This window comes from Pleurodeles waltl, chromosome 4_2 (genome assembly GCF_031143425.1).
Source record: "Pleurodeles waltl isolate 20211129_DDA chromosome 4_2, aPleWal1.hap1.20221129, whole genome shotgun sequence".
NCBI lineage: Eukaryota > Metazoa > Chordata > Amphibia > Caudata > Salamandridae > Pleurodeles > Pleurodeles waltl.
This window is the reverse complement of record NC_090443.1, coordinates 302,641,854-302,654,818: the sequence shown is the minus strand read 5'-3', so window position 1 is coordinate 302,654,818 and position 12,965 is coordinate 302,641,854. Positions and strand designations below refer to the sequence as shown.

The 12,965-nt window shown below is 48.0% G+C and overlaps 1 protein-coding gene across 1 annotated transcript in view; it reads right to left on the bottom strand.

Annotated features, from left to right (window-relative positions):
• EMP1 (epithelial membrane protein 1) overlaps positions 1-7,977 on the bottom strand; it is a 57,031-nt gene extending 49,054 nt beyond the window's left edge. The window contains exon 1 of the mRNA XM_069231241.1: positions 7,686-7,977. The gene's annotated coding sequence lies outside the window, so the exon portion shown is untranslated. The remainder of the gene's footprint in view (positions 1-7,685) is intronic.
• Between the last annotated feature and the right edge of the window lie 4,988 nt (positions 7,978-12,965).

The window sequence follows — 12,965 nt, the reverse complement described above, 5'->3', positions numbered from 1 at the left end:
TCCAGTCTATGACAATCTACTCCACTTTACACCATTCCACTGAATGCCACTCTACTCCACACTATGCCACTACATACTAAGTCACTCAACTCTGTACTACTCCAACTTAGCACTTTACTCCACTCTATCACACTACACTCTGTGAATCTCTATGACACTCTATTCCACACCATTCTATGCCCCTCCACTCTATGACACTCTGCACTACTCTATATCACTTCACTCTGCACCACTCCACTCTACTCCACTAATTGCCACTCCACTCTACGACTCTAGTCCACTCTATGACAAACCTCCACTCTACAAAACTACTCCACTCTATGACACTCCACGGCACTCTAAGCTACTACTCTCTACGCCATTCCACACCACTTTACTCTATGCCACTACATGCCACTCCACTGTACAACCCACTACTCCGCAACACTCTATTCCACTCTATGACACTCCACTTAATGACACTCCAAACTACTCTACTCCACTCTGACACTCTACTTTACGTTATGACACTCTACTCCACTGTACACCACTCCAGGCCCCTTAACTCCACTCAGTGCCACTCCACTCTACGACACTCTACACCACTCCAATCTACGACACTCTAATCCACTCTATTTCACTCCACCCTATGCCACTTTACTTTATTCTACTCCACTCTGGCACTCTACGATACATCACTTTACAACACTCCACTCTATGACACTCCACAACACTTTACTCCACTCTACGACACGACACTGTACTCCACGACACTCTACTTCACAACACTCTCGTCCATGACACTCCACTCTGTGCCACTCCACTCTATGACACATTACTCTGTGCCATTCCACTCTGCTACACTCTACTTCACTCAACACCACTTCACTCAATGGCACTCTACTCCACTATCCTCCACTCCACTCCACTCTCTGACTCTCTACTCCACTCTACGCCACGCCACCCCACTCTGCTTTATGCTACTCTACAAAACTCTACGACTCTCTATTCCTCTCTACTCTACTCAATGCCACTCTATGCCCCTTCACCCTACGCCATTCCATGCCACTTCACTCTACATCACTCCACTCTTTTCTGCTTTGCGCTACCACACTCAACGCCTCTTGATGCCACTTAACGTCACTCCACTTGAGAACACTTTGCGCCACTCTTCTCCACTCTATTCTACTCCACTGTATAACACCCTACTCTATTCCAGTCTACAACACTCTATGCCACTCCACACAATTGCACTTCTCTCTATGCCACTCCGCGATACCCTACACCACTCTGCCCTACTCCACTCTATGACACTCCACACCACTCTCTTCTACGTCACTAACTTTTAACCATGCTGAACAGCAGCCACGCTGGTGTACAACATGGATGAAGCACAATGCCACCGCCAATAGCTCTCGCATAAGCAAGACCTATTGGCTTTGCCAATGCTTGGTTAGTGTTTTTACTGCCAGCACCCTGAATTCACTGCAAGTATCCTAGTATGACTGAGAGTACCCTGATTTCTCTGAAGACACATAGGTGCGTTTTGCCCCATGGAGTACTTGATATACTGTAATAAACAAGCATTGACACATCCAATCGTGCTGTCTTCAAAATCCCAAACTGTGCATGCAGAAAAGCAGTAATCTTGCATAATTTCTGGCATTTCTCTTTACTCCTAACAGGCGAAATGTCCGAAAGTACACCATTACACCTTATTGCATAATTTCAAGGTCATTCTTGTTAAAAGCCTATCGCAGAAACACAAGTACAATGCAAATGAACACAATGCAAACGGCTGTTATTTAAAGCAATTGTGGTTTTATGCTATTTTGATTATCGCGAAATACGTCCTTGTGTACATTAGCACCAAATATCGGGTTTCCATTTTGCTGAATTTCCCATAATTATTCAAAAAGATAATACGAGTGCAAAAATGGAACCCCCTAGGTGTTGAAAATATGGTGTTGGGATGAATAGGTGGTTGAGATGAAATGGAAGAAGGCGAGGGCAGGTGTGAGTGTGGTGGGGAGTAAGGCGTAGTAGAGGCCTGCCGTGTGCCTGAATGAAGTACACGACCCATATTAACTCAGCATATCCGACGTATCCACAGAGGTGCTCGAAACTTCGATAGGAAACTATGGCAGAGTGTAACCAAATTCCTGTTCGCCCGTTGACCTCGAATGGTGCCCCCTCGCCCCGCGAGGAGTGGCCACAGCAGATTAAGGCGCTGTTGAAACACCCTCTCGCGATTGCCTAAGTGGCGCCACTGCACCAGGCCTCGCCCGGCCCAAACAGTGGCGGCCGCAGCCCCTCTCACCTGGGCGTGCCTCTGGCCGCCTGCCGCGCGCTAAGCTTCCGCAGTCTATTGCCCCGTGTTTTCTGAGGTGAGGCGTGGTATCAGGGCGTTTCCGCCGCGCTCGCCAGCCGGCACACCCCTGTCAATGGAGAGTGCCCAGGGCGTGGTGCTGGTGTCCAAACTAGAGCTCTCACACACACTTGACAGGCCTTTTAGGGAAAGCCTAGTCTCACAAGCTGGACTGGCTAACCGGGGAATTTGGAAAACCCCCGGTGGGCTGAGGGGTAGATTGTCAGAGCTGGAGAGGCCCACCGGGACACTAGGGGCACCACTAATTGGCTGACAGGCAAGGGGTCAGTGCTGGACTGCACACCAGGAAAAAACACAAATGGACTGAGGGGCACGGATTGCAGGGCTGGAGTCATTTCCCGGGACATAGGTACAACCATCGAGGGGTTGGAAGCCAGAGTACCCGAGGTGGACTAGCCACAGGAGACAGGGACAGCATGCAAGGGTAGGGCACGAGACTGAAAGATGATTCAAGGGGAAGTGGTGCCGTTTCTGAAACCGAAGCTTTACATGGCGGTTCTTGCAGAGGGTTGGAACCTCCACTGACACAAATGAACTCGCACTCTCTCGGTTTTTTACCTGCTGCTCCGTTTTGACTCCGCTGCACGTTATGTCACATGGAATGAAGTTGTTTAGCGCTTTTGTTGGAATACTGGCGGGTGTCTGCCAATTCATGCAGGCCACCCTCCAGACATTAGGTTTTTTTTTTTTTGTTTGTTTTTTTACAACGACAGCATATAGATAGATAGATAGATAGATATATAGATAGATAGATATGTGTATATACTTATAAAAACACTCTTAACTGTTAGGACTGTGTGAAATAAGGGCCATATTTACAAGGCCCTTTGAACCACTGGAATGCCATCTTTAGTGACAGTCCGGCGGTGCACACTGCAGGGCCATATTTACAAGGTCACGTAAAGCTGCCCTGCCTGACTTTTCATGACCTTGTAAATATGGACTGATCAATGTAGCGCAAGTTGCTGCGTTGACTCACCTTGCAAAAGGGAGGCGTGCCATGGTCTTTATAGTGGGTGTTCCCACATGACACCCATGGCATTTGACACATTCCTAGATTTTCAAGGTTTTGTAAACCTGGGAATGCGTCAAAAGCATCTGCCTCCCCAAGGGATGTGTTAGTGAGATGTAACAAGGAGAAATACCTTTATTTCTGCTAGTTTTTTGTTTTTTCTGTTTGTGCTGTATTTTTCAGCACACATAGAAAGAGGAAATATCCTCTTGTGGATGTTTTTATTCAGGAAGGTGTTCCTTCCTGCACAAAAACAATCATCCTTGCAATGCAGGTACCCATGCACCATGGTGCAAGATTGCCTGCATTGGCACAAGGCAGCTCATTGCGCCCCATTGCAGCGAACAAGGACAGGAATACATTGTATCTTGTAGATACTGCACATTCCTGCCCTTTTAGTTTGAGGCAACAAGAAGGCTTGTGGCGCTGCCCAGCGTCAAAAGTTTGTAAATATGGGCCTACATGTTCAGAAAAGCCAAGTTTGGTGGGTTCATCAGAAGACTGAGCAGCTGACTTCTGCACTGATCCTTCTACACCAGGATCAGGCTCACTCCTCTCCTGCTCTCTCAGACGGTTAACGCCCTGCCGCAGGGATTTCTGTTTGGGAGCTCTGGGCTCAAACCGTGGAAAACATGACCTGACATTTTGGACTTTCTATGTCAAAAAGGAATACCGTGGATTTGGATTATAGTAAGGCATGATATTTCTAGCGTCGTGAAGCTACAAGGCTGGCGCAGCAAACGCTATATCAAAGAAATGGAAATATACTTATTAGAGCGTAAACTTTTAGGCAATTCCAGCATGTTTGAAGATACTGTCTGATCAGTGCCTGCTACCTTGTGTGGTCTTGGTATAGTTTTAAACAAACATTCTACACTCGTATGCTTTTGCCTACATTTGTTTGCTGAGATTTTGAGCGCCAACAAGGCATTGGAAAGGAAATAAAGTTAAGATGTTGACCTCATATTTATCCGTTCCCCGAACCAAAACCTGCATACTTAATCGGCACAAAATAGTTATCAAGGAGATCAAGGACTGAATGGGATCGTAAAATGATCCCTCTCGACTGACAAACTTGCTAAAAACTGGTTCTGATTATATTTATAAGCTGAATTTCGGTAGAACACTTGATGTCGTCTTCGTGGCGCTACAAAGAGACGTCCGTATCGTTAATACCCTTACTCATTTTGTCGCTTGTGGAAGGATGAAAGGCGGAGCTGTGCTGCCTCCTACTCTCGGGACTTAAACCTGTGAGAAGCACCGGTATTTGGCATCTGGCGCTAATTTCACTGGGAGGTGCCGGAGGCTTTCTGCCAGCTGTAGTTTTCAAGAGCTGGACGCTCTGTTTTTTTGGCTCGAAGTGGGCACATTTCTGAGTAAGGGCGCGGCCACATTCCGTTGCAATTACTTTTCAGCCAGACACTCGCGGGATCCGTGCGTTTTCGCCTGAAAACACTTCTCTGTTTTCTGCTTTTTCTGCTGCAGACATTTGCATGTCATCTGAGGATCACAGGTTCCTTTCATCCTTCTAAGATGGATGAAATAAAGACCAAGTTGAACTGTCCTGTCACGTGTACATGGTAGGTGTGCTGCGCAGCCTCAAGGCACTACGTGTTCCAAACTTTACAAAAAAGTGGTGCGAGAGAGTTGCGTTTGGCATCAGAGGCCCCCGACCTGAGGTATGCAGAACATATCTAGAAAACAGGAGCGGAAAAACAAATGAATGCCAATGGGGGTCTCGGAATGGTGGGAAGGCCTACACTACAAAAGGTGGCATCTGGCTAAAGGATAGGCTGCGGACACCGGCTACTCACCCCCCCCCCCCTCCCCCCCCTCCCTCCCCCGGGTAATGTCTTGAGACGTGGGTGTTGGCCGTGGGAACAGAGTGGCTGGGACTGCGGTTGCGATGGAGGTTCGTAAATCTTACTGTGGAAGCATTGTGCATCCCATGTAAGGGGGGGGGGGGGCGGCGTGGGTGGAGGGAACAGAGCGAGAGTTGTACTCCTTGCACGCATGGGATGCACGCAGCCTGGCACCCTCCGAAGATGGGTCCCAAAACAGAAGTGGGTGGCAGGAAGACATGCATTTCGTCAACGATGGCGTCAAACGCTCTCTCAAGCTATGGTACCGCTGCTCAAGCCTTCTCCTGCATTGTGCTAGGCCTCAGATGCCCTCAGCAGCCTCCTTCCACAAATCAGCCTTTTGAACTGTTTGCTCCTGTAAGGGGTTTGTTATGCCTCACACCTTTAGCACTCTTTTGCTGGAGGGTGGTAATGCTAAGACCATCATCCTGACTCAACCGCGGTACCAGGCCCGCCACGCCCTCCTCTGGGCTGTCTATATACTTCTGAATATATGACCCCCAGAGCTGGCACACTAGTCCAGATGTGGCCTCCAGAACAGGACACACTACACCAGATGTGGCTGCAAACGTGACTCGTAGCATTACTCACAATACCTCTGATGGCAATCGCACTGGGTGGGGCTGCTTTTGAAATCCTTACTAGGTGTGGCCCTCGCGCACCGCTCCATGGGAAGAATTCTCCTCCCTGCAGGACCACACGGGAGAGCCGCACCCTGCTCCACAGATCCTCGTGGTCCTCAGCCCTGCTCCTCTAGTGCCTGGGGAGGACCCTTGGCATGCCAGGGGTCATAACGCACCTGATGTTGTGGATATTTTTCAGCAGAGCCCTTCCTGGAAATGCCATAAGCACCAAGAGTCAGCTTGGCCCTCACTGATCACTAGGGGAAGAGTTCCCCTTCGACCCACTGTCTCAGTGCCCTTTAGGTGTGTCCCATGGAACATCAACTCAAGGTGCTGTTGGTGAAAATAAGCATATTTACGAAAAATGGACTTAGGCGCCTATAAATAATGAAACAAGCAGGCAGCAAAAAAAAAGTGTCAATGAAGCAGAAAAGAAGCGCATAAATTGTAGTCCGGTGAGTAAAGATGGCATAGGACGGTGCGCAGAGTATCCTTCCCCCCCAAAGAGATATAAGACTGTATGTAGCGAGGGAAAACTTCAGCAAGCGAGTTCCTAAATATGTAAACGAATGCATAAGTACCTCAGCAAATAAAAACCAAAAAGGAGCAAATGAAGTAGGAAAATGATTAAACAAATCAGAAATAAGAATATATTTCCCAAATGTTCTCGAGTCTTGGAGCTATTCAGTCCCTGTCTCTTCGTCATAGGGCGCCTTCCTCACTTGACCAGAGATGTGAGCCCCCTCTTTCAGACAGCCCCCAAACTATTGGAACTCTGAACCTTCTGCATGTACATCTACATCGCCTTGTGCCTGTCATGCCCCAAACGCATGGGACGGCGCCCAACTGGGAGCAGAAAACACAACTCTATAACTATAGACGTATGCATTCCAGCCTCAGAACACTTTGTGGGGTAGATGCATTCGGCCCTTCCCTGCTCACTAGGTTAGGGGAGACCTAGGCAAAGCTATTGTTATTATTATTATTATTATTATTATTATTAACAACAAGAATAGCAATAATGCTACCATTGCCACCACCAATAACAAGAATGCCACCTGGAATGCCTTAATGGAATCTAAAGCACCAGTGCTCTTCCTCCAGCACCTTTTGAGAGCACCAGATCTACAGCCTGGCTCCACCCCAGGTGCCTAGAGGCAGCTTAGTCCAGAGTGGGTGCTGCATACTATGACCACTACCAAAGCTTGAGCTCAGGAGGTCTTAGCGGGTGGTGCAGTATTGCACCAGTGTCCAGGGAGTGCTAAACACTTCTTAGGACGAACAAGGTTGAAGATTTTGGTCATTTTTATAACACATAACACTGAAAGAATTGCTTACTGGTGCACAAATAACAGGTTTACCTGTTACCCAACACAGTGGTGGCTATTTCACTGTTTCGGAAGATGAAGAGCTAGGGTGATCATGCTAGGTTTGAGACCTGTGACCTAACAGGTATAGAAATATCTCTGTGTCAAGTGCATCAATCCACTGATATGTCTTTCTGGGACTTGTGAGCTGCAGACTAGACGAATAAACACACATAAGCCTCCCGGTCTATGTATGAGTCTGTGTGTGTACACACACAGACACACACTTCTTTATGTATGTGTGCGTGCAGCAGGCACATACCACCTCTGCGTTACTAAAGCTGCATTCGTTTGTTTATGTCTCACTTCATCTGTGGATGGAGATACAGAAATCATGGGTGGACCCCAGCATGCCTCCGAGTAAGCCCATTTCTACTCAGCTCTTTGCACACGTTTGTAAATCTGCACCTCGGAGCCCCGCAGAGAGGCCCTGGGCAGGGATCGGCAGCTTACCTGCAGTTCTGTAAATATGCCGCTGCCTGGAGAAGGGCTCCTTTTGCCTCTCAGCTCTTCCTCCTGTGTGTCCCGCCGCTCCTCTGAAGTAGGGCCCCCTCCTCGCAAAGTTATACGCTTCCTCTCGGGCTCTTTGGACTCCCTCGTGCCAAGGGGAGGTGCCTCCTTGTTTTTAAAGGCCTCTTGGTGAATCACCCTGATTGAAAGCAAAAAAAAAGCCAAAAATCAGCTACACCCAATTTTCTTGGCAGCTGGTAATAGGACATGCTGCTTGGGAGGGAACACCGCGGCAGAGAGAATGGAATAGCAGGCCAGTGAATCACTCCGCGAGTCGCATGGATGACACAGCTGGGGTGGGGAACAGGGAGCGCGCAACATTTTCCCACATAAAAACCTAAAGAGGCAAACAGCATCATCTGTCAGGCAACAGGCGGGTCAACAGATACCGAGGAGGGAGGCTGGCATCACCCAGGAGCTGGACTGGCACGTGGAAGCTCTCCTACCGGTGCTCGCCTGGGTACATTCCTTGGAAGGGGCAGGTTAGATCAGTGTGCGGACACCTGTCAGAGGGGCAAAAGATTGGGATTTGTGCCCCCTGAAGTGGACTGATAGCCCCGGCTCGCTTCCTGTTCCAGGTGTAAAGTAGTCTCCAGCTATGTTGTTGCTTCCACACGGTCGGTGCCTGTGACTGGTCCTGCCCTTTCTGCTGGGGGCTGGGAACACGCACTTACCTCTCTTTCTGTAATTACAATCCCTATGTTATTCCCTCTCGCCCCCGCCCCCCCGACCGTGTACAGGGCTCTCTAGTAAGATTCCTGGCGCACTCTCCACAGCTTTCCAAGAAGCTGTCTCTAACCTGTCTTCACCATTCAGGAGAGAAGCCTTCAGCACTGGACATTGCTCCAGACGTGAGGCCTCCAGAACTGCTTGTAGTACTACAGATGGGATCTCTGGACTGGGCCCAGCACGGAAGAAGAGGCTTCCAAAACCTGACACTGTATCCCAGATTTGACCCCTAGGACTGGACACAATACACCATAGGAGACCTCAACAATTGGACACAGCACTGCAGGCTAGGCCTCAAGTATTAGACACAGGACTATAAGTGATGCGTTTAGAACTGAATGCAATACTCTACTATTCAGATGTGTTTGAAGGCATAGGCAAAGTGGGCAATTGCCCAGGACCCTTAGCTGCCAAGACCCCCTATTAAAGTGACTGGAACAGCCAGAGGGTTCTTTGTTTCTCCTTATCGCCCTCATACCCTCTCTCAAGCTCTTTCCTCTGTCTCAACCTCTCTTTAGTTTGCGGTCTACCTCTCCCTCTGTCTCGCAGCCTAATCCTCCTTCTCTACTAACTACTGTTCTAGCTACCTTATCTTTCTCTTGCTGTCATCTTTCACTACCGTGCTAACCCTATTTAGGGCGATCCTTGGCAGCTTGCATGCGCTAGCTGCAAGACATGCTGGATTTAGTCTATAGACTTTGACCACACCCACTGTTGCCGTTCATTGTTTATTGTGCTTGTCTTAAATACTTGCTTTTTATTGGTGCATTTTCCTAAATGTCCCTCCTTTGGGTGCTTAGTTCCCTCCTAGGCATTTTCACTAAGAGAACATTTTTGTTGACCATCACATACGTTCACGCTTCCTCCTTTTACAGCGTGTGATGGCCCCTCCTTCCGCCTGGTTTCGGTTTTGCCTTTAATCCCAGCCGCTGTTCTTTCTCCACTGGGTTGCTCTCATGTGTGCTTCCTCACTTTGACTCCCCTTTCTCTTTTTTGTTGTTCTACAGACAGCACAGCTTTCCTGACTGTCGGAACAATGTATTTGTTCTGTATTTTCATGCAATGAATCACAGAACTAGGACGTGACACGCGTGTCACATGATGTTTACATCGTTGCTGGGGTCATTCCTCTAATGGGAACTAGTTCACTACCTTCTTGGGGGTTTCTGTTGTGTGGGTCCGTGTGCAGCAACTAACTCCTGCAGTACTGAGGAGAATACACCTTCAGGAGAAGCGGGGCAGCGCAGGGTTGGGGACTTTTTGTTAGGCAATTGCGGCAGCCACGTGAGGTGTTCAATGTATCCTTGCACTTACTCTTTACATCTTGCCAATGCTGACGGCACATTATTTACGTTAATTCACAGTGCAGGGTATATCTTACCTTGGCAATCACCATACAGACAGTTGTTGTGCAGTGTGAAGTGCACAGATTAGCCTGCTTTCTATATACCAGGCCAACACAATATGATTAGCACCTACATCCATAGTTGCCAAATGTTCTCTGTGTCACGCGTGACTCTTAACCAGGGTTGATTTTTAAACCAACGACCCCTTTCATGCTGTATCATTTAAGACACTATTTATAATGATGAAAACTTAATTAAAATCCCATAACAAAAAGTGTTATACAGGAAAGCCAGAATGTATTAAATATGTCACGTTTTCCATGGCACCAATTTACATTTGTGTAGCCGTTTCATGGAGCCTGTGCACCAAGAACATACAGACCCACCACTGCTCACATAGTGATCATTGCTGTGTGCAGGGCTTTAAATGGGATGAAAAAAAGTGAGGTGGATAGTCTGTGAAAGGGCGTGGCTTATGTAATTAAGGGCATGGCGTCAACACATGAGCTACATTTTTGTGATTTCCATAGTGTACCACACAACAGGTATTTTGGTGCCTCTCTGAACTTTTTTTTAATTGTAGCCATATAGAACACAACAGCTAACACAAGCCCGGACTGGTGGCTTTGTCAGTGGATGTGGTAGCTGTTTGAAATAAATAACAACACTTATGATTTTGGAAATAATTTGGAATCCGTTTTCAATTCGAAATTGTGAGTTTGTGAATTGAACATTACAGAGGCCTGTGAAAATGGTACTGGTCTTCAGATCTTCTCCATCACTCCTGTCATGTTTATTCTATGTTAGACATGTATTGCTCTTTCCTCTCCACATATCCTCCATCAGCATCTTACATGTTTTCTCCTTACTTTTCTGCACCCACTTTTTTTCTCTCTTCTCACTGCACTTCCTTGTATCGCTTTCACTTTAACACCCCAAACGTACAACGTACCCTCTGACTTACAAGCAGTGCATTTTGTACTTTCACCAAGTAACTATTTTAACAAGTATATATCTCCTTCACACCCATTTCCACAGAATCACAATTGTAATGGGAACACATGACATTGCTACAAACTCCAAACCAAAACCCATGTGTAAAAGACATTGGCCCTCATTACAACCCTGGCGGTCGGTGTTAAATCGGCAGTAATACCGGCAACAGGCCGGCGGTAAAAAAAAAAGGGATTTTGACCATGGCGGTTACTGCCATCCAAAACTGCCACTTTAACAGACCGACCGCCAGGGTGGTAATGACCGCTGGGTTGGAGACTTCGGTCTCCAGCCCAGCGGCCATTACTAGACCGCCGGCCGTATCAGGACCCCGCATACCGCCATGGGTTTCGTGGGGATTTGTACCGCCACGAAATCCATGGCGGTAGGCACTATCAGTGCCAGGGAATTCGTTCCCTGGCACTGATCGGGGTCTACCCCTCCCCCCTGCCCCTCCCCTGTGTCCTCCCCCAACACGCACGACCCCCCTAATACCTCCAAAGCTGGTAGGACCCTTCCCCACCCCGCCCCTCGCCCCACCCCACCTCCATGAAAACCCACACACATACCCCCCACACCTCCCTACATGCACGCTCCCACCACGCACACACATACATGTGCACATACATGCACACATACATACACGTTACATTTCCCATACACACATTACACCACCACATGCATACACACACTCACACAACCCCTCTACACACTCACACAGCCATGCACGCACACAACACACAACACCCTCCACCCCCTCCCCTAATGGACGATCACATTACCTGTTCCGGTGGTCCTCCGGGAGGGAACGGGATCCATGGGGGATGCTCCGCCACCAGCACCCCATCACCAGAACACCGCCACACCGAATACTGGGTCGTATTACGGTGGGCGGTGTTCTGATGACGTGGTGGTGACGGTGGAGCAGCCTCCACTTCACCGCCGACCGCCAGTATTGTTGCTGGCGGCTCTCCATCCAAAAAAGGGCAGAGGGCTGCCAACAGTCATAATATGGTTGGCGGAAGACCGCCACCACTGGCGGTCTTCGGCCCAGCAGAACCTCAGCGGTCTTGTAAAAAGACCGCCGAGGTTGAAATGAGGGCCATTGTCATTTACAATACCAATAGCTCAAACTTTCACAAATGCAAGACTTATTGCATTGTAAATGCTTGATATCTGCTTCTTTCGCAAACTCCTAACTTATTCTTCCTGTCATCTGTCTAAATTGCTTTGTTTACCTTCCCCCTCTTTGTACCTCACCTTTCTCTACTTGATCACTCTCCTTGTCTGCCTCTGTATCTTATCTATCTCTACCTCGACTTTTATGAAATCCCCTTCCACTACCCCACTTCGATAAACACTCTCCTCTCTTAGTATCTCTATCACTCTGTCCACCTCTGTTCTCAGTCTCTGACTCATGTCTTTCTCCTTATTTCAATTTACCCCTTCTCCATTATCCCTTTCTCTTTACCTCCATCTTTCTACCCGTCACCACATCTCTGTGTTCATACCCCCACCTCTCTCACTACTCGTTCTGTTTCACCTGTCTTTTAGTACATTGTACTCTACTCCACTCTTCTCTCTCTGTCATGGCTTCAAACCTCTCTCTACCACTCTCGCTCCCTAGCCCTATATACATGCCTCTACCGCCTCTCTCTCCCTCATCTTTAACTCATCACCTTCTTTGAATCTCACTGCTCTTATTCTATCTCACTTTCTTGTATCATCTCCATGTACTTCTCTCCTTCAACCTCATCTCTCTTTACCTCACCTCCTTCTCCAACTCTCCATGCCTCACCCTTTTCTACCTCTCTACACCTCACATGCTACCTCACCACTTTCTAACACACACTTTTTTCTTTCTGCGTCATTTCTCTCCCTCACATCTTTCTAACTACCTCACTCTCAATAACCTCTCAATTTACCTCACCATTCAGTCTCTACCTCACCTCTCCATCTTCCCTTTTTTCTTTTTTTCCGTATGTTCTCTCTGCTTCCCCATTCTCACTACTGTATTCCTGTCCACTACCACTTTGTTCACCTGTATCCCTTTTTCTCCATCTATCATTCCCTCCTGTCTCTTGGACTTTCTCTCATATTTCTCTGTACCTTTTTCTCTATTTCAAGTCATCATATGTACCACACCTCTCGCTTC